At 42.7% G+C, this 19,140-nt stretch overlaps 1 pseudogene; it reads right to left on the bottom strand.

The window, feature by feature from the left end:
* Positions 1–7,819: 7,819 nt before the first annotated feature.
* LOC112067071 (oligosaccharyltransferase complex subunit OSTC-like) lies at positions 7,820–17,468 on the bottom strand (annotated as a pseudogene).
* Positions 17,469–19,140: the final 1,672 nt, after the last annotated feature.

Below are 19,140 nucleotides of genomic sequence, written 5' to 3'. Positions count from 1 at the left end.
AAAAATGCAGCTGGTTAGATCTCTATACTGGTGTGATTTTTCTGAGGTGGGCAGTGCGTGTGTGTGTGTGTGTGACTCAATTTGGTGCAACTGAATCGAAATCTTAGCTCGATTTAATCATTTAGACCATCTCTTCAGACTAGGGTGCCAACTGTCCCGGTTCACCAGGATTTTCCCAGTTTTAAAACTCAAAGTCCTGTGCCTGGAAATCCCCCTCTGTCCCAGGGCAATGAGGACTCAGTGTCTTTGGGACGCTTGCTCAGGCTTTCAATCCCCTCTGTTCTCCAGGAAGACACTGGTGTAATGGGGAAGACGGTTCACCTGATTCAGAGCAGTGAAGAGGAGCCCGGGCCTTTGGATCCCTGTGGAATTCTCTGGATCCTGTTTTGAGGGTAGCAGGACTGGGCAGCTTCAGGGACTGTTTGGGTTCCCGCTACAGCTCTCATTTGGGGCCTTTGATCCCCAAGTCTCCATCTGCTCCACTCCTGAAGCTTGGCCCTCAGGCCAGGTCCCCAGCCCTCGATGCTCCTGCAGACAGGAACCAAATGGGCCAGGACCTTGATCGTGGACTCCCAGCCTCCAGAACCGTGAGAAGTAAATGTCTGTTGATTAACGCCCCTACCCTGGCCCTGGAGCTGAGACCCCGCCCAAAGCCTTTCAGTGCTTCCCTGCCGTCCACCCCAAACTTCATGGCAGCTCACCTGTTTTGTGTGTGTTGGGGGGGATGATGGCCCTGCTTCCTGGGTGCTGGGCCCAGCAGGTGGGCGTGATGCTCAAAGGGCAGAGGCCACCAGAGGCATTGGGGCAGGCAGCTTCACAGTCTTCCAGCCACGGAGACTTGGTCCAAGAGCTCAGGCCATGCCTGCCTGCAGCCTGGTGTGCAAAAGGGCCTGACTCCTGGAATGTGTTCCTTGTCTCCCCTTCACCATAGGCCTGGGCACTTCTGGTCACCTGCTTACCATGGGGAGGACTTGGGGAGCCAGAAGTGCTGCCTCAGGCTCACTCGATTATCCCCTCTTCCGTAACGCCCATCACTGCCTTTGTCATATTAGAAGTGACAGCATCAGGCGTGCACTTTTCCCAGAAGCTTGAAACTCCTCCCACGGCGGGCCAGGAGAAGTGTGCGCTAGCCCAGATGTTTTCAGTCTTCCTCATTCATATTTGGGGTTCTGCCCCGGGGTGGGCAGAACTCTAAGATGACCCCAGGATTCTCAGCCTTTGGTGTAACTCACCCCTGCTCCTAGTATTCAATAAAGCACTAACCTAGGTGCTGCTGTGGAGGGATTTTGCAGATTCATTCATTCATTCATTCATTCATTCTCCCTCTCCTTAAGAGAGGGAGACTACCCAGGTGAGCCAGACCTACTCACATGAGCCCTTTAACCAGATCTGGAGGTCGGAGACAGAGGAGTCAGAGAGATGGAAGCATGAGACACATGGCAAGGAGCCAAGGGCAGCCTTTATTTGCTGTGGGTCATGCCTGGGTGACAGCTAGCAAGACAACGGGACCCCAGTCCTACAGCTGCAAGGAAAGGAATTCTGCTAACAACTGCAATGAGCTTTGAAGCAGATTTTCCCCTAGTTGATCCTCCAGGTAGAAATACAGCCAGCTGACACCTTGACTCCTGCCCCGTGAGACCCTGAGCTGAGGACTGGCTAAAACATGCTGGGCTCCTGACCCATGGAAACTAAGATAATAAATTTGTATTGTTTTAAACCACTAAGTTTGTGGTAATTTGTTACCCAGCATAGAAAACAAATAAAATACCCCTACTTAGGGAGAGGGTTCGAAGATGGAGAGGGGAAGCATCCTTTTATCTTCCTTCCTCCTCAACCCTTTCCTCCCTTTTCTTCCCTACAGTTCCTCCAATTGGAAGGGCCAGGCTTCTCCTGCCTTAGAACAGCCAGGTCTGTGGCTTTACTGCCACGTGAGGAGGACTATCTTCTCTACTGTTCTGAGAAAATCTATGATCCGAAACTCTAGATGTGAAATGACTCCTGCTCTGGATGTTCTAGAATGATTTGGAACTGGAGACACCCAAAGGTTAATATAGTGGCTTACCATCCCCCAAGTATTGTCCCATTATATGCTACAAAGATGCAAGCATTATATGTGCCTGCAGTAAATGCTGAAAAGCTGGGGTTGATTCTGAACAAATTTGATTCTGAGCAAAACAATTTTTACCCTTTACCATTTTCTGAAGAGGTCTTCAGCCCTGCTCACAGTGGCTGGTTCTTTATTTTCTCTTCCACATGAATTTATTTCACAAATGTTGTCTCAACTCCCTGATATGCTCAGTACTACTGTGGCTTGAAATACCCGGTGGCAACACAGATTTAGTATTGGCAAGCCATCCACCCATTTTCAAAAATTTCTTTCCATCACTGGAGGCACTCAGCAATGTGACAGGGTCTATTAGAAGTCACAGGATCAAAGTAGTGCTTTATACTGGAGGGTCAATTTTATTCGGAGATTAAGAGAATAAGCTACGTGTTTTCAATATGTCATTTAAAACGTATTTTTAATATTTAAAAGAAATAGTGGTCAGTTTTGGAGGAGAATGGAGCGTATGTATGAATCTTGAACACAAAAACAAGCAATTTCAAAGTATTTATAGACTCGTTTTAGGCTGTGACTCCGGACTCTGGGGCCATGTGACTATTCTCTTCTACTATTGTCAACCCACTGGGAGATGGTTTTAGAAGACCATTGCCCGTCCGTATGGAGAAAAGGAAAGGGGAGGGAGAAAGGAGGAGGAGGTGCCACCTAGGAGTTTATGGGAAGAATGAAGAATTGGGGGTGGTGAAGTTGGTCCATTGCCATAGAAGGAGCACTGAAGACCAAGGGCTCGTTAAAGTCATAGACTCAAACGTTCGAAGCGAAAAATTTAGTTATGGGTTATTTTGTTTGTTTGTTTTCTAAATTTATTTTATTCAAGTAGAGTTGATTTACAATGTTGTGTTAATTTCTGCTGTACAGCAAAGTGATTCAGTTATACATAACTATACATTCTATGGGCTGTTTTTAGCTGTATAAATGAAACTATGCTTTTTTGGGGATACATTTTTTGGGTACATTTGGTATATTTCCAAATATTCAACCAGAGGCACATTCCCTCAGAGAAGGTCAGGATTTTTTATTTGGAAAGCACAGAGAAATAAGGAGTCAAAGTTAAGGATTTTTTTTAAAAATATTTATTTATTTATTTGGCTGTGCTGGGTCTTAGTAGCGGCACGTGGGATCTTTAGTTGAGGCATGTGGGCTCTTAGTTGCAGCAAGCAGGATCTAGTTCCCTGACCAGGGATCAAACCCGGTCCCCTGATTGGGAGCATGGAGTCTTAACCACTCGACCACCAGGGAAGCCCCCAAAGTTGAGAATCTGATGGCCAAAATAGACTCTTAATGCCTGATTTGAGAAAGTCACACATTGAATAGCAAGAGCCAGGCCCCTGAGAGAAAAAATAACATATTTTCCCAAATTCCAAAAGTCTTTAAGTATTCAGCACTGGGGCTTGGAGGACTGAGCGTATATATATATATATATATATATATTTTTTTTTTTTCCTATAACTACAGAGCTAGGAGAATGTAGGCTATGACAAATTCAATTTCCTGCCACACAGGAAGGCAATTTCAAACTTTCTGAACTAGGAGGAGGTGTTTGCGGGGGAGAGGAGAGAAGAGAGTAAGACAAAGCAAAGGACCCTGGGAAGGTGGGCTATGGACTCTCTGTGGGCAGGTTTGGGGGTGAGAAGACAGAGGAATTTTTACCCCATATCCTGTGGGGAGGGGAGCTTGTCAAATTGCCTATACAATAAAAGGGTTAAATTAAATCTTTGAATTCTGTGAGCCCTTCCATGTCTGAAATTCTATGATTCTAAATCTTCTTATGCAGATCGGGTGGATATTTCAAAAATCCAGATTATCAGCTTTGCTGGAATTTTCGGAGTTTCTTCTGATTGTGAAATATCTGTCATATTGGGGTTATGGGGATTACAGAGAGGTATGAGGTAGGGATCCCAATTCCTCTGCTCCCAGCTCCCTTTTCTATCATGAACTGAGGTGGGGGTTGTCAGCCCCAGGGACCTTTATGTGGACTCTTAATCTCATGAGCCTTCAGATTTTCTTCTTTGCACTTAGAGAGTAATTCCAGGAAGCAAAACAGTGACCAGTGGGAAATAAAAAATCCCAGTGAGGAGACCCATAGGAACTGTTGATCACCTCTTCATCTTATGCTTCATCTTTTTTTTTTTTTTTTTTCTTTTTTTTTTTGCGGTACGCAGGGCTCTGACTGTTGTGGCCTCTCCCGTTGTGGAGCACAGGCTCTGGACGCACAGGCCCAGTGGCCATGGCTCACGGGCCCAGCCGCTCCGCGGCATGTGGGATCTTCCCGGACCGGGGCACGAACCCATGTCCCCCGCATCGGCAGGCGGACTCTCAACCACTGCGCCACCAGGGAAGCCCCATCTTTTTTTTTATAAAAGAGCTGAGATACAGTTCGTATACCATACACATTCATCCATTTAAAGTGTACAACTCGGGCTTCCCTGGTGACGCAGTGGTTGAGAATCTGCCTGCCAATGGAGGGGACACAGGTTCGAGTCCTGGTCTGGGAAGATCCCACATGCCGCGGAGCAACTAAGCCCGCGCGCCACAGCTACTGAGCCTGCGCGTCTGGAGCCTGTGCCTCCACAACAAGAGAAGGCCTCGACAGTGAGAGGCCCGCGCACCGCGATGAAGAGTGGCCCCCGCTTGCTGCAACTAGAGAAAGCCCTCGCACAGAGGCGAGGACCCAACACAGCAAAAAATAAATAAATAAAATTTAAAAAAAAATTAAAAAGTGTACAACTCAATGGTGTGTTAGTTTCTACTTTATAACAAAGTGAAAGCAACTCTACGCCGCTAAAGATGTTTAAAAAAAAGGTGTACAACTCAATGGTTGTTAGTATGTTTACAGATACGTGCAGCCATCACCACAGTTAATTTTAGAACATTTTCATCACCCCAGCACGAAGCCCCATATCCCTTAGCTCTCATCCCCTTCCTCACCAGAATCTTCTTCTCTCAGCCGTGGCAACCACTGATCTGCTTTCTGCCTCTATAGATTTCCATTCTGGACATTTCATACTTATGAAATCATATAATATGTGGTCTTTTGTGACTAGCTTCTTTCACTTATGACGTCTTCAAGGTTCATCCGTGTTGTAACGTATGTCAGAACTTTATTCCTTTTGATGACCAAATAGTGTATTGTATTTTTTAGTTGAAGTATAGGTGATTTACAATATTGTGTTAGTTTCAGGTGTACAACAAAGTGATTCAGTTATACATATATATATATATTTTTTCCAAATCTTTTCCATTATATGTTATTACAAGATACTGAATACCGTTCCCTATGCTATACAGTAAATCCTCGTTGTTTATTTTATATATAGTGGTGCATAATCCCTTGTATTGATATGCCATACCTTATTTATCCATTTGTCAGATGATGGACATTTGGATTGTTTCCACCTATACTTCATTTTGTGTGTCCTGCAGTGTCTGTGGTTCTACTACTAGGCACCTAACAATGAGACCTATTTTCCTTTCCGGAAAACGTAAGTGGACTAGGAAAACCTGATGTGTCTGGGATTCAGACAAATCAAGTTCCATACGTGTCAAGTGGTGCATCAAGATGGTGCTCAGGAAAGAACTTCAGAGATGTCCAGGGTCTCATGTTCCCTCAGAGGTGATCAGCCTCAGGAGACTTGACTTGCATCTACCCAACTTACTAGCCCAAACCAGCAAACCACCTGATAAGTCAGGAGCTATTTTATACATTTACAATGCCTCCAGACAGACCTGGAATCAGGAGGTGGCTGGTTTATACATGATCTCCCCGTAGGAAAGTCTACATGAGAAGTCAGATTACTACCAGAAGGTTGCCTTGTGAGTACCGCTGCAGGTACAGGGGACTGGCTCTAAGGAATTGACACGTAAGCCATAATAGCTGGACAACTTTGATAAGGTGTCTGATAGGCATTCTTCCGGTCAGGGCATGGTTTCTCAGCAGTGCTGGATAAATACTGACCAACTTTTGTTGTTTTCACCATCTTCTTCTCATTCCAAGCTGAACACTAGTTTTCTATGTATATTGAGATTTTATAATGTAATTTTTTAAAACAGTAATATCCAAACTTTTTTTATTGTGCACCCCTATGATTAAAACTTTTTGAGTACAAACTCATATATGTTTATTTATTTATAAAGTATATACAAGTACTACTACCAATTTGTATATTAAAATGGAGATTTATTTATTTCTCTAAATTAAATTGAATCTAAATTGAAATAGTAATATTTTTTCTATACCCCAAATTGTCTTGTCTTCTCTACTTAAAGAATACTGTTTTAGAATTTTTTGCTTTTGCATTAAATCCATCCCAGACTTAAAGTTACACTTTAATCATCTGATGTTTTACTTGGGTTGACTCTCATTTGTACTGAACTTACAAATCTATCTTTTAAAGTAGGTTATTTAGATGAGATCAGAAAGGCTGCTTTATCTGTTTTATATTGATTCCATTACTTTCCATTTTAGGTAAGGTGACATTTTCTATTCATTTCCCAAAATTCCAGGGTGCAGCCTACTGCAGCCTTCTAATCACAGACCAAAATCTTACAGAGGAGATAATGTTCTGCACTTAGGCTTCTCTGAGAAGAGAAATGGTGGAAATGAGTGTCTGGGGGTGTCACTCCTAGCAGGAATGTGGGTTGATGGCACCAAGATGGTGAAATTGGGGTAATAGAACTTGGGAATTGGCAAGAATCATTGAGTGGCAAAGCTCTTAGAAGCAGGCACTGCGCTCTACCTGCCTAACCATGCCCGCTGATGTAGTGATTGAACTGTAGAGATGTCAGAGGAACTAAAGTGAAGCTGGAGCCCCAGAGCAGAGAACATGATAGTTCCAGAAAATTCTTTGGTCATAATTGAGAGACACCAGTAAACTAGGATTTGGGTACCCTGGAGAGAACACTTGGGGCTCCAAATAAAGGATTTGCTGGGTTCCAGATGAAAAGGAATCTGCTTCCTGAGAGACAGGATTGCTAAAAGATAGAATTCTGTCCTTGGACTATGTCAGTGGTTTTTTACATTGGTTGCAAATTGAAATCACCTGAGGAGCTGTTAAAATTACTGATGCCTGAGTCTCTCCAGCAACCCCCTTTTCTCTCCCGGCCCAGAGATTCTGACTTCATTTGTCTGGGCTGAGGCTTGGCCACTGGAATTTTTTTTTTTTAAAAACTTCAGCTGATTCTAATGTGCAGCCAAGGTTGGGAACCATTGGACTAGAGGGAAGAAGAATGGAGTGACCTCAGGAGATACAGGAGGAAGCTTGGAGAGAAGAGAGCAACCTAAGTCATCCTAGAAGGGTGAACCACAGAGCCTTCTGTGACCTCATTCCCCAGGCCCCCATCGACACTGTGAAGAGGGTATTCGGAAAGAGAAGGCAATGGGTGAAAGGCTGGGGTTTCTATGGCACCTCAGGAAGGTGGCCATGGAACCTTCTGTTTGGGGGCTACCGTCAGTCTTGGTTATAACAGTAGCTGTGATCCAGTAACTCCTTTGCGACGACAGTGCAGGACACAGAGAAAGTGCTCCATAAGTGGCATCTCTTATTGGATCCTTTTCCTTCCCAGTCCTTTCTGGGCCTCTCTGCACGGGTGTTCTCTGGCCTAACATCTTATTTCCCTTCAATTCCACCATTTTCCAGGCATGGGAAGGAAGGCAAGAGAATGGCTTCCTCTGACTAGAAATACCTGGGGGAATCTGGTTTACGGTCTTCGGCAGGCATGAGAGTGAACGTTCTGCAGCTGCAGTTCCCAAAATGAATTCCTTAGGTGCTGCTTCCTGAAGATGTTCTCCTCTGTGTCCACGCAAGCTTGGGAAATGCAGCGAGCTTCAATGCCCTCGTTGAGATTCACGCTGCCCCTCAGGAGAGAAAATGCCCTGAGATCTTCCACAGAAAGAGACCTGTTTGTTTTTCTTTAACTCTCGTGTCCCAACTCATCTGGCCGTGGAATTGTTTTTTTCTGCTCAGCACATTAACATCTTGCCTCTTTCTCATGACACACTTTTGGGAAACTGCCCCAGAAACTACAATCGGTGGCTTCATTCACAAAGGACAAAGAAGGCAGCTGCATCCTGTACACACGAAATGGGGCAAGAACCCCAGTTGGGCCCTGGCCTCTCACTGCAACTGTGCCCTTTTCCACCGGCTCTACCACCCCCTTCCTGTTGCCATGGCAATGCCCCTGGAGAGTTAGGACCAGGCTCTCTATTTCTTTCCTACACCCCTCCTCCTCACCCGCCTTTGTGTCTAGAAGAGCGCCGAACACGCAGTAGGTGATGTTTTGAAACATTGATTGATGGAGAGTTGGGGGGGGTTCATTTGGACCATCTGCAGGTGGGCTGAGGAGGAGGAGACGGCATCCCATGGTTTGCATCTATATATCTGGTAGAAGAGCCAGCCAAGAGGGTGGGAGAGTGCAGGTCTGGGAACTCACATAACCTTGGCATTGCCTGTGTTTTTGTTTTGTTTTGTTTTGTTTGTTTAATGCTGGATCACAAATATTTCACAAATTAGGGATGGCAAAGGGCACATCCAAAAAAGAAAATATTTTGATTTCTTGGTATGTTTGGTTCAGGGGTGAATTTTTCTTTCAGTAAAATTTCTGGTCATGTTGCTTGCTAGGATGTTGTTTTTGTAATAAATAATTTTCTTTTAAGTCTGAGAAGAAAAGGATGTCCTACTTTCTCCTCTGTCTCTAACTGGTGACTGTATTTTCAAAGACCCAAACCAGGACACAGCCTGATTGATACACAGCCTCACAGACTATTTGAAATAGGGGGTCTGACAGGACTGAGTATTTGTGTGTGTGTGTGTGTGTGTGTGTTTAGATTTATTTTTTATTGAGGTAACATTTGTTTATAACATTATATGAGTTTCATGTGTACAGCATTATATTTCTACTTCTGTATGCCCTACAGTGTGCTCACCACCAAAAATTTAGTTTCCATCTGCCACCATATAGTGATTCCCTTTACCCTCCACCCCATGCCTCACCAGAGGGTACTCTGGTAGCCACTACTATGATCTGGGATAGATATTTGAAATGGAGGAGCCAGTCACTCTGAGAAAATCGGGCGTCCTAGCTGCTGAGCTTGGATGCCTCATGAGTAGCATCATTTCTAAACTACAGAGTCAGTGAGGCCAATTTTGGTATCCCTTGATGAAACCTGGGTACTATCCACATATTTTCTAAACTGATGTCCACATTTAAAAATTTTATTTATTGCTGCAAAAAGCAGCCTTCCCAGAGAGGGGAAAAAAACCCCCAGAAATTCTATTCAGCGTCCAAGTACATGAAAGACCCTGTTATCTCCAGTTTGCTCTGCTGCCGCAGCCTGACCTTGAGCACTCTCTGAATGAAAGGTTTGTGGGCATCTGCCTGATGCAAACCTAGTGCCTGGGAAAGCCTCACACTACTGTTTCTGTCTCCCAGCCGGCTGAGAAGGCTTCCCAGGGTCTGCAAGTACCAGTTCTTCAGGCGTGAGCACTGGCGGAGGATTATAATTTAAATCAGCTGGTTCTTACTTTCTTAAGTGTGAAAAAAGGCCAGTGATTAGGAGTGCATGCATGTGTGCGCGTGATGGGCTAGCATTTGTGGAGAATCTGCTGTGGGCTGAGAACTGTACCTGTGAGATATATAAACTGATGTCTGCTTATTGATATCTGTATCTAATAGATAGATATCAATTTATATATCTCTATCTATTGATATGTACATATTTATAGATAAATATAAATATATACCATTTTATATATGTCAGATATATAGCTATATATATTTATTTCAGATATGTATCTGAATATATTTCAATATATATCGAATATGTATCAATATATCTATATCTATCATTTAATTTTATTTTTATAACTTTGTTTTAGTACTAATAAGGAGAAAAGGAAATGGAAGCTGAAAGTGGGTAAATACATAATATGAACCACATAGGTCAGCCTGTAAATTTCAGCTTATTCGTATTCAGCTCTGACTCCTTTAAAGAGACACTTGGGGCTTTCCTGGTGGTGCAGTGGTTAAGAATCCGCCTGTCAATGAAGGGGACGAGGGTTCGAGCCCTGGTCCGGGAAGATCCCACATGCAGCAGAGCAACTAAACCCATGCTCCACAGCTACCGAGCCTGCGCTCTAGAGCCCGCGTGCCACAACTACCGAAGCCCGCGTGCCTTAGAGCCCGTGCTCTGCAACAAGAGAAGCCCGCACACCGCAACAAAGAGTAGCCCCCGCTCACCACAACTAGAGAAAGCCCGCGCGCAGCAACGAAGACCCAACGCAGCCAAAAATAAATTAAAATAAAAATTAAAAAAATAAAGAGATGCCTGTTTCTTTACCCTTGGTCATGGCCAGGGGGCATGTTTAAACTTCTGATAGGAGAGCGTTTTCATGAATGAGAAATATGAGTCTCCCCATCTGCCTGCCTAGGGCCCACATTCCAAGTGGGGTGATCAATACAGCACCTACCTCTTCTTGCATGATCTTACAGCAGGATCTACCTCTTTGAGAAAGGACCACAAGACTGTAGACTGGAGACGCCAACAGGCCACAAACAGTAATAGAATAGGCGCGTAAAACGCAAAAGCTACTTTTTGTATGTAACAACATAAAAAAGAAAGCCCGCGCGCAGCAACGAAGACCCAACGCAGCCAAAAATAAATTAAAATAAAAATTAAAAAAATAAAGAGATGCCTGTTTCTTTACCCTTGGTCATGGCCAGGGGGCATGTTTAAACTTCTGATAGGAGAGCGTTTTCATGAATGAGAAATATGAGTCTCCCCATCTGCCTGCCTAGGGCCCACATTCCAAGTGGGGTGATCAATACAGCACCTACCTCTTCTTGCATGATCTTACAGCAGGATCTACCTCTTTGAGAAAGGACCACAAGACTGTAGACTGGAGACGCCAACAGGCCACAAACAGTAATAGAATAGGCGCGTAAAACGCAAAAGCTACTTTTTGTATGTAACAACATAAAAATTCTTATTTCCCTAAGTCAGTTGGAAGGAAGCATCAAATGAAACAAATTAAGACTGTAAGATGAGGGTGGGATGAATTGGGAGATTAGGACTGACATATACAGTACCATGTGTAAAATAGCTAGCTAGTGGGAACCTGCTGTAGAGCACGGGGAGCTCAGCTCGGTGCTCTGTGATTACCTAGAGGGGTGGCATGGCGGGGTGGAGGGAGGGGATATATGTATACATATAGCTGATTCACTTCGTTGTACAGCAGGGATTAACACAACATTGTAAAACAATTATACTCCAATTAAAAAAAAAAAGACTGTAAGATGAAAGGCTAGGGTCCTTGGATTGTATTGATTTCTGAAAGAATGGCTGGTTAGCGCAAAGGAATGAAAAATTAATGAAATGTGAGTGTCCACCCTCAAGAGTCTAGACTAGCACCGTCCAGTAGGAATATAATGAGAGATGCAAATGTGAGCCACATATGTAATTTTAAATTTGCTAGTAGGCACGTTTAAGAAGTAAAAAGAACCAGGTGAAATTAATGTTGACAATGTAATTTAACCTAATATATCTAAAATATTATCATTTTAACATATAATAAATTGTTAACAAGATATGTTACATACCAAGCCTCAGAAACCTGGTATCTTATACTTGCAATATATCTCAGTTCTGACTAACCACATTTTAAGTGCCCAGTAGCTGCATGTGGTTGGTGGCTACATACTGGAAATCGGATTCAGACCTTTAAATAAACCTAACCTAGTAGTTATAAGGCTGAAAAAAAAAGGAAGCCATCTAAATATTTGACAATGCTACATAAACAGTCATCCATCTATACAATGCAATTTTAGGTATTCATTAAAAATAATGTTATAGAAGAGAATTTATATAAAATGTGTTCAAGAGATAGCGGGAGCTAGAGTCTAAATAACACTTTATTTTTTGCCAGAAAGACATTTTGTTTATTTTAGATGAAGTAAACTGAATAAAATACAAACATCAATTCTCTCCAACACAGTTAATTGACATTTACGTTTAAGTCAAAGTCATTAATAAATGTGGATCCTGATAATTCAACATATGACCTGAGAATATTATCTATGCTACTTTTCACTCTAATTTCACCTAAAGCAATAACTATACTTTATTTATGCCCATGATCATAAATTAATAACACCTCAAAAAATTCAAATTCCATCTAGATAGAGCAATAGCAAGTGTTAAATAACTCTTTTTTTTTTTTTTTTTGCGTTACACGGGCCTCTCACTGCTGTGGCCTCTCCCGCTGCGGAGCACAGGCTCCGGACGCGCAGGCGCAGCGGCCATGGCTCACGGGCCCAGCCGCTCCGCGGCATGTGAGATCCTCCCGGACCGGGGCACGAACCCGCGTTCCCTGCATCGGCAGGCGGACTCTCAACCACTGCGCCACCAGGAAAGCCCCCTAAAGTAATCAAATTGTTTTTTTTTTTTTTACGGTACATGGGCGTCTCACTGTTGCGGCCCCTCCCATTGCGGAGCACAGGCTCCGGACGCGCAGGTTCAGCGGCCATGGCTCACGGGCCCAGCCGCTCCGCGGCATGTGGGATCCTCCCGGACCGGGGCACGAACCCGTGTGCCCTGCATCGGCAGGCGGACTCTCAACCACTGCGCCACCAGGGAAGCCCTAAATAGCTCTTTAAAGACGGCGTGCTCTAAAGGGGAGCAGAGAAATGGAGCCGGAGTGAAAGAGGGATGTCTGGGCAACACAGGTTTGTTCATTATTTGTTTCTTTGTTTCAGATGGGAGAGATTACAGTATGTTTGCTTACTCACTGATGGAATGGGGGGAACAATTGATAAGAAGTGAATTGCAGAGTGAACCTTTGAGCTGGTGAAAGGAAGTTGGACGGAGTGTAGAATGGAGACAGTGGCGTTAGGATCAGACAGTTCATCCTCTGTTCCAGGGAAGGCAAAGCATGTGGGCATACGTGTGGGGCTGGGAGATGGCGGGGGAGAATGTAGAGGTTCTCTTCTTATTGCTTCAACTTGCTCGGTGAAATAGGAAGCAAACATTGTTGTATCCCGAAGGAGTTACTCCAAGGTGCTACACGTGTTTCTCTCCATTAAGTGGGAATTACGGGCATTTTAAATGATCTTCTTTTTGCTTTTGTAGTTTTGATTTCTAACAAGTGTGTAATATTATATATTTTTTCTTAGTAGTAGGTGTCATCCCCCAGTGTCCTCCTTTCCTGCTGCTCATAAAGGTGATCCTAACCAGTCCTGCCATTTACCCATTATATGTCCTTGAAGGAGTTTCTTGTGTCTTGGTTTCTTCGTTAGTAAAATGGGGGATGTTGATGTCTGTGCTATTTTAATCCACTGGGTTGGAAGAGTATTAAATGAGAAAATGTAAGCAAAAATACTTTGAAAAAGAATCAGCAAGGCATGGATATAAAATGTTCTTGTTGTGGTTATTTCTGGTCTTGATAGGGAAGTATGAGGCAGGGACAGGATCTAGGAATAGGATGGAATCATCAATTCACCTCTCACAAGCTACAAAACAGTTTTAAGAGCAAAATCTACTTTTCTGATTCAGACAGTGCTGCATTCTTTTGTTAAGCTTCTGATTAAAAGCTTTATGCTAAACTCTGGAAAACAAAATATGAAACATGTTTCCTTTGCTGTTACATTAAGTTAACTTGATTATTTGATGCTCTAAGCTAAAACTGTTTCCTACTGAGACACGTTTTTCTTTTTTGGCTTCAGATACATTAATTGTGACATTTACCCACATTTTTGCATTTGTATTCAAAACCACCCAGAGAATATATAACCATGATTATTCTTTTGTTATTTTTTTTCAAATTACTGTAATTGCATTGTTAGATATGCTTCAGCACATGGGCCCTGCTGGTTTGTCATCATTAGACACCTTCATAGAACTCTACTAAATAAAAAAATCACAAGATGAAGATAAAACGACTTATTTAAGGCACTTTGCATGAATTAAGTAATGATAGTGGAGTCACATAACTCTTCCTCAAGTATAATTCTGAACTGCTTTTGTGTTTCCTGGCATTTGAATATTTCATTGTCAGCCTCAAGGATTATAAAATGAAAAGACAATACAGAGTTTTTGCTGTTGTACAATGTGTAGACTATTAAAGATAAATACTCGTTAATCTTTGCTTTCAACTTCTTTACATCTCCTCCTTTTTTATTGTTAGTGTAACCCCAGCTTTAAAGACCATTTTGAAAAATGAGAAAAACACAACCATCTCACCATCTGAATATAACCATTTCGTATTCTCGGTCCATCTTTGTCCTCTCACATATACAGCCTTCCATGGCTGCAATATAAATTGCTAGGTAAATTGTATGTATACAATTTTGAATATGAATTTGTGGAGTTGTATTTAAAAGAGTGTTTCTCAGGTACAGAATAATTGCCCAAGTTATGTCAAAACTTGATTGTGTTAGAAAAATACTGAGATCAGGAGACCTTGTGGGGAGGAAAACCCTCTGGATGGGGGGCCAGGAGCAAGATCCGATGTGGTTGTGGTAGATGTCTTCTCAGATGGTTCTTGATTAAAATTTTGAGCATTTTTAGCTCCTATTTTGATGAAAATCCTGTGATTTACACTGTCTCAAAACAATTTCAACAACGAAATGTTTTTCGCAATTGCTGTCGCTTATTTCACACACCACCATGTTTCAAGCTTGTGGTAGGTTGATTGCAAATGTGACCCCAATGTTTTACCCCTCCTTGTATCCTCGCCCTTTGCAATGTGACTTTGCAACTATTCCCATTAAGAAATACAATCTGTTCACCACCCTGGAATCTGGGCTGTGCTCCTGTTATACTTTGGCCAGTGGAATGCAGCAGAAGCAATGGTGTGTCAATTCCGAGCTTAGAACTCAGAGCTTGTCCTCAGAGATTGTGTGCACATCCACAATAGCCTGCACCAGCTTGCCAGAGGATGAGAGACCATGTGGATTAGGGCCAAGTCAGCCCAGCAGAGGCTCAGCCCCCAGCCAACCACCAGCTGACCACAGATGCATGGGTGAGCCCAGTCAAGATGAGCTGAGCGGGCCCAGGCCAGCAGATCTGCTCAGCTGAGAACTCATACATGGTTGCTCTTTTAGGCCACTAAGTTGTAGGGTGATTTATTGTTCAGAATGATTTTGGTAATACATAACTGATATAAAGTTCTATCACATTTTGACACTTGGCAAATTCTACTGGATAATTTTTCCCCTTGAGTTTCTGTTGTCACATTAAGTTAATATTGGAGTGGGAGGCTATAGAGGGGACATATGCTTGGCTTCCATTGCCATCACCCATCTTCCACAAAAGGCCAAGGATTGGTAGAGGCTATCGATTGACTGAGAAGTACTTTGAATCCCCATTGAATGCTTGAGCTTCGACAATCTACCGTAGGGCTTTCATGCTTCTTTCTGAAGGGCTGAATGGGAAGTAGGACTGCTGTTATTTTATTTTTTCCCTTTTTAAATGAATCCATCAAGCCTATAATCTCTTCTCAACAGATTTTCAAGTGAGAAGGAAACTGAAAAAGATAAATGAAAGTTGGAGTAGTATTGTTAAAGGAGAAATGGTCTCTGTAACTGCAGGTACCATCTAATTAACCTCAGAATCAGGCAAGGACCCTGAGAATAGAAGTGCCCAATTCACAAGCAACTAACTCAACCACCTGAAATTTAAGCAATTCATCCTTTTGTAGGGGAGGTGCTGCGGCTGCTGTTGTTATTTATTTTCATTCTAATTTTAAATGATTTAGGGTATAGATGTACATTCATTCAGATGCAGTATTTCTCAGTACAGTGTGTGTGTGTGACAGATTCCTCCTATGGAGTTACGTCACTGATGGGCTCAGGTATCTCACAGGTCAAGTGAGTTCCCAGACAGCAATAACCCCTCAGCAAACAGCCAGTCTTGTCCTCTGTATGGCATTGAGTTCCTGATTTCTTATTAATATGCTTTGATAAGGAGGTTGATTTAATCTATTTTAAGAAGAGGGAGAATGAACTAAATCTGTTCTTCCTCCATCTTTTACACGTTCATTGTACATGTTCCATGGTAAAAACGGCACATACAATTACTATCATTTTTATTTTTAATTAGAAAAATTATTTCTGCTCCTTTCACACATCTTATTGTACAGGAAACAGTCTTACATACGTATCTGAAATAATGTACCATCACACACTTTGTTTAAAGGCAAAGCACCACAGGTAAAGCTAATCAGCTGTCCAGGGCTCTCACCTTATGGGATCTTCCTTCCTGATTTTACATTAATTTCTGAAAGTCAGAAATGTCATCTCCCAAAAAATGTTAAGGGGTTTGTAAAAAATAATTACTTTATTCAATATGATAGCTGTAGAAATGGAGTATATTTTCTTTAAGAAACGAAAAACTAAGAAGAAAATGCCAGGTAACATCACTGGCTCGTCAATATAAACCAGCAGAAAAGATTCTGTTGTAAGCCTGTCTCCTTGATACCAAGAAGACATTCTAGCCCAAGCTTTTAATATGCTTCCTGTGTTTTCACTAGATGCTTCTTTTCTGTTGCTTTTCATTCATCCTTTTCCATATTTCAAATCAGAGTGTTGGTATAGCCTTTAAAACTTCATTAACAGGAGCAAATCCAGTATCCATTGATTTATTCTCAAAAGGCACTCTTACCCATCAGATTGCCTGGCAGTTTCATTCTCATGAATACTCTAGCCATGAGAAAACTCAACAGAACACAGATGAATCCGGTGAATACAAGAAGGAGTCTAGGGCTTCCCTGGTGGCGCAGTGGTTAAGAATCCACCTGCCAATGCAGGGGACACGGGTTCGAGCCCTGGGCCGGGAAGATCCCACATGCTGCAGAGCAACTGAGCCCGTGCGCCACAACTACTGAGCCTGCGCTCTAGAGTCCACGAGCCACAACTACTGAAGCCTGCGTGCCTAGAGCCCCTGCTCCGCAACAAGAGAAGCCACTGCCATGTGAAGCCCACGCACCACAAAGAAGAGTAGCCCCCGCTCGCCGCAATTAGAGAAAGCCCGCGTGCAGCAAGGAAGACTCAACGCAGCCAAAAATCATAAATAAGTAAATAAATTTATATTAAAAAAAAGAAGTCTATTTAGTTTTGGAGTGTTTGGTGCCTTGGATCAGTCGAGGATTATGAAACCCAAACCTCCCACTGTAGACAGAGTTCGACAGTAACATCATAAATTGTTCCTCCGGCGTTGAGGAAGTAAGACACCACCACCAGAGCGGACACCATCACGGTCAATGGCAATGTGCACCCAGGGTGGCTTCTTCAGCCTCGGACTGGGTCATTCGAACACTAAGAACAGGACTTGGTACAAAGCCTCCGTGTTGGTCATGGCAGGGGTGGCATTCCACAATTATTTTTAAAATTTAAAAAATTTGTTTTATTCAAGTACAGTTGATTTACAATGTTGTGTTAATTTCTGCTGGACAGCAAAGTGATTCAGTTATACATACACATATATACAATCTTTTTCATATTCTTTTCCGTTATGGTTTATCATAGGATATTGAATATAGTTCCTGTGCTATACAGGAGGACCTTGTTTATATATTTTTTAAGTTGTAAAGTACAGAAAACTAGAAGGAAGAAAAGTAGACCCTCATAATCCTATGAATAGTTTCGGAGCATTTATTTCCAGTCTTATAAGTATTTTTCTAGACATAATTGGAAATGCAAATGAATAAACAAACAGAAGACACATATAAAACCTAAATAGGGGGAGGAACAAAGTCAGAAATTCAAGTGGATTTGGAAGACGGGTGCCATGTGCCATTAAAGAATGGGGGTGATCCAGGTGCCAGAGGGTGGTGGTAGTGAGAGCAGGGTGAAGTTGTGGACAGGCAGGCTTGGGTCAGGACTTGGCAGAGAGCAAAATTCACCATTAATAACAAAAAGCGGAGCGGACATAAATCTGGAGCTTCGTAAGTGCCAAGCATCGTGCTAATTGCTTTCTATATGGTAACCCATTTAATTCTCCAAACAACCCTGTGATTAAAGTGTTACTGTTACCCCCATTTACACAGGAGGAAATATTAAATAACTTGCCCAAGGGTGGAGCTGGGGTTCAAATCCATGCCGTCTGTTTACAGTGTACTTGCTCTTAAATGCTATGTGACTATTCTATTATTTTCTTTATTATCATTGTCAATCTGGACTCCCCACGGGACTCCAACAGGCACCTTAGCCATTTAGAAGGAGCGCGTTTGGCACAGCTGTGGAGAGTGTCACCTCACCATTGCAATGATTTTTTGACTTTCAAGCACGTTCCTCTGAAACCGAAATCTGAGTGTCACCCATCACCGTTGATTTGTGCTAGTGCCTATCAGTACCTTTTCTTCTTTCCACTTTTCTTTCAGAACACAATAAATTATATTCAAACCGCAGTCATGGAGGAAACTTTCCTTTCCTCCTTCATCAACAACGCTGATCCATGGGCGCGAAAGCCCCCGGCAAGCAGCATCTGCTCTAACTCAAGGATCCCCGCCCGAGCAGAGGATGAAATTAACAGACACAGAGCAGTTTTTCAGCTCAACATTTGTGCAAGTCTGGCACGTGCACACATCATTAGCAACTCTATTTGAGAAGTGAGATCAAGGAGGTGAGCAGGAGAGGGGATCTCATTAAAGAGATATTCAAGGAAGAGGAAATTCAGAGCATTTAGGTAAAGCTTCATGGCTAAAATAGATGAACAAATAGCCAGGTCAGTTTGGGAGGTGTTGACAGACAATTTACATAATTTTGCCTCTGCATCTTCCAAAACAGAGTCATGTTATGCTGCTTATTTTACTTAGCTCCGTGGGCTAAAACGAAGCCTTTATGAGGGCAAAGATTTTGCTGTCCTGTTCATTGCTGTAATCTGGGCTTGTAGCATATAAAAATAAATATTCATGGAATGAGTTAATGTATACTTGCTCAAAGCTTACCTTGACCTGAACTAGGCAGATAAGGTCTGGCATGCTCAGCAGGAATCAAAGCAATATGCATGCCAGAAGAATGGTAACTTC

Source organism: Physeter macrocephalus, chromosome 7 (genome assembly GCF_002837175.3).
Source record: "Physeter macrocephalus isolate SW-GA chromosome 7, ASM283717v5, whole genome shotgun sequence".
Taxonomy (NCBI): Eukaryota; Metazoa; Chordata; class Mammalia; order Artiodactyla; family Physeteridae; genus Physeter; species Physeter macrocephalus.
The sequence above is the reverse complement of the archived record's forward strand: the minus strand, read 5'-3'. Positions and strand labels throughout refer to the sequence as shown.